At 40.7% G+C, this 3,480-nt stretch overlaps 1 pseudogene; it reads left to right on the top strand.

Annotated features, from left to right (window-relative positions):
- Window positions 1-659: 659 nt before the first annotated feature.
- On the top strand, window positions 660-1,334 carry LOC101429342 (protein tyrosine phosphatase type IVA 1 pseudogene; annotated as a pseudogene).
- Window positions 1,335-3,480: the final 2,146 nt, after the last annotated feature.

Raw genomic sequence — 3,480 nt, 5'->3', positions numbered from 1 at the left:
GTTGAGGGCCTCAGTGCCTGTATTGGTGCTCTCGGCTGTGGACCAGCCTGGCGATGTGCTCTCCTTAGAGCTGCTCACCACATGGTAGAGCCTGCTGTCACCGCTGCCCCCTGTCCTGGCATCACCACCTGTTTCACCGCCACCTCAGTCTGGCTGTGTGTTTAGGCCACAGTCTTAAATGAGTTAACATATTCCTTTCTGTGATGTTCTTGGTCACACATTTATGGAGTTTCTAAAGGAGATGACTGCCAGGGGCAGCATGACCTCTATGCAGACAAGTAAACCGTGGAAACTCATTACCACTCCACCAGGAAATCCCCGTAAGAGTGGTTAACCTGGACCTAGAACTGTTGAATTGAAATCTACAGAGCATTTCATAAGAGTTCTGACCTGAATGGGGTAAACCTTAGTGCACTTCTTTACATTGTCTCAGTATTACTGGATTGAAGAATCACTGCTTCTTGTTAGGAGGTTTCATTTCCCATTACTTCCAACTTCATATGCAAAGCACTGAGAATTTCAAGTGCAGTATCTTAAAGTGAACTTCAGTTTCTTTACATCATTTCTGTATCTATTTTAAAAAATTCTTTCACACCCTATTGAGTGTTTTTTTTCTTTTTCTTTTTTATTTTTATCAAGTGTTTTTTAACTAAATTAAAATGACTTGAATGAACCGCCCAGCTCCTGTGGCAGTCACATACAAGAATATGAGATTTCTTATCACTCACAATCCAACCAATGCAACCTTAAGCAAATTTCTAGAGGAACTAGAACTTAAGAAGTATGGAGTTACCATGAAAGTAAGAGTATGTGAAGCCACTTATGACACAGGTTTTGTGGAAAAAGAAGGCATCCATGTTCTTGATTGGCCTTTTGATGATGGTGCACCACTATCCAACCAGATTGTTGATGATTGGTTAAGTCTTGTAAAAATTAAGTCTTGTGAAGAACCTGGTTGCTGCATTGCTGTTCATTGTGCTGCAGGTCTTGGGAGAGCTCAGTGCTTGTTGCCCTAGCATTGAGTGAAGGTAGGTTGAAATATGAAGATGCAGTACAGTTCATCAGACAACAGTGAAGTGGAGCCTTTAAGAGCAAGCAACTTTTGTATTTGGAGAAGTGTTGTCCTAAAATGCAGCTGCACTTCAAAAACTCCTAGGGTCACAGAAACAACTGTTGCATTCAATAAAATTGGGGTGCCTAATGCTATTGCCTTGGAAATGGAACTTGAGAGAGGAACTAATTTGTTGAACATTTTAGCCAACGTGTTGGTGACTAAGTCTAATGAAGCTTCCATAGGTGTATTGAAAAGCAGCTTCACCATGCTACAAGTTTGACAGAATTGCATCCTCTGTGAGTTGCAGTCAGCCTATTTGGATTCTTGCTGGTCAGCATTTAAAATAGGCTTATCATTTCTAACAATTGACCTTTCCTGAAATCATGCAGTATTGAGTTAAAAGTTCTCTTTAAATTTATTCCCATGCCAGGATCTTATCAATATGTAAGAAATTTTGAGAGATTAGGTGCCAATTATTAAAAAAAACACATACAAAACAACTACAAGTGCTGGAAAGGATGTGGAGAAATAGGAACACTCCTTCGCTGTTGGTGGGAATGGAGAATTGTGCAGCCTCTGTGGAAGGCAGGGGTCTCATGAGTGTTTAGTCAGCTATGAGTCAGCTGGGAAGACAGGCTGAGCCTGCTCATGTACTGGGACTTGCTCTATGCTGATCTGTATTGGCCTCTCAGCTGAGACTACTGGCCTTTGCTCCTCATTTCACCTCATCCTTCGGCACAGTACCCTGAATGGTTCACTTGGAAGACTGATTTCAAGAGAAAACAGCCTTAAAGCACCAAGGCCTCTGGAGTAACGCTCTCAGTTCTGCCATATTCTCTTGGCAGAAGCTAATAATATACTTGAACTCTAGCGCATGCTCAAAGGTGGAGAAATAGATTCTACCTCTTGATGGGAAGAGCTGTACAGGAACACTGAATAGACCTGGATTCAGAGAAGGTAGTATCTTAGTTTGCTGGGGCTGTTATGTGAGTCTGGTTGGCTTAATCTTTCTTTTTTAGTTGTGTAAATATATATACAGCATAAATATTCCCATCCCATCTCTTCTAAAGCAAACCATTAATCATATTCACAATGTCATAGTACCCTCACTACTATTCATTAATATAATTTCCCTTCACCCCAAACAGAAACACTACACTCATTGTGCATAAACTCCCATTGCCCCTCACCCCACCCCTGTAAACCTGTACTTATTGTCAGTCTTTGTGAGGTTGCGTACTCTCTAATATTTTCTTTGTGGTTACCATGGAGCTTAAATCTAACATCCTAAATATTTAACAACATAAATAGCATACATAAACCATGTACATCTGTCTCCTCACCTTTATGTAGTTCTTGCCACAGATTACCGGTTTATACATTATGGATCCCAAATCATTGATTTTTCAATGCATTTCATGATTGATTATGGTGATGAATGCACAACTCTGTGATGATACCAGAAGCCACTGAATGTACACTTTAGATGGATTGTATATTAGTGAATATATCTCAATAAAATTGCTTTTCAAAAAAGTGGAGTTACAAATTAAAAATATAATAGCACTGGTATTTATATTTACCCATGTCATTTTCTTTACCTGAGATTTTTATTTCTTCATGTGGCTCCAGTCAATTGTCTAGTGTCCTTTCCTTTCAACCTGGAGAACTCCCTTTAGCATTTCTCGTAGGCTTGTTTAGTGCTGACAATGTCTCTCAAGTTTTGTTTATCTGGGAATGTCTTAATTCCTCCATCATTTTTGAAAGACAATTTTGTTGCATATAGAATTCATATTTCCCACCCTTATGATGGTTTGAAGCTGTATGTACCCCCAGAAAAACATGTTCTTAATTCATTCCTATGGAGTGGACCCATTGTAAGTAGGACATTTTCATGAGATTACTTCAGTTAGGGTGTGGCCCAACTCAATCAGGATGGGTCTTAGTCCTATTACTAGAGTCCTTTATAAACAGAAAGAAATTCTGTTCAAAGAGAAAGCCAGATGGAATAGTCGGAACTGAAAGTCAAGGTAAGAAGGAAGAGGCAGGAAGAGACTGCCATGTGCATTGTTATGTGACAGAGGAGTCCAGGACCAAGGATCACTATCAGGCAGCCCCAGAATGCCAGTCTTCAGCGTTCTGAGGTCTTGATGAGGTCTTTTTATTTTTTTAAAGATAGATTTATTTATTTATTTCTCTTCCCTCCTCCCCCCTACTCCCCACCCCGGTTGTCTGTTCTCTGTGTCTATTTGCTGCGTCTTGTTTCTTTGTCCGCTTCTGTTGTTGTCAGCAGCACAGGAATCTGTGTCTCTTTTTGTTGCATCATCTTGTGTCAGCTTTCCGTGTGGGTGGCGCCATTCCTGAGCAGGCTGCACTTTCTTTCACGCTGGGCAGTTCTCCTTATGGGGCGCACTCCTTGTGCGTGG

Source organism: Dasypus novemcinctus, chromosome 11 (assembly GCF_030445035.2).
Source record: "Dasypus novemcinctus isolate mDasNov1 chromosome 11, mDasNov1.1.hap2, whole genome shotgun sequence".
In the NCBI taxonomy this organism is placed as follows: Eukaryota; Metazoa; Chordata; class Mammalia; order Cingulata; family Dasypodidae; genus Dasypus; species Dasypus novemcinctus.
Note: the sequence above shows the minus strand (reverse complement) of the source record. Positions and strands in the feature narration are given on the sequence as shown.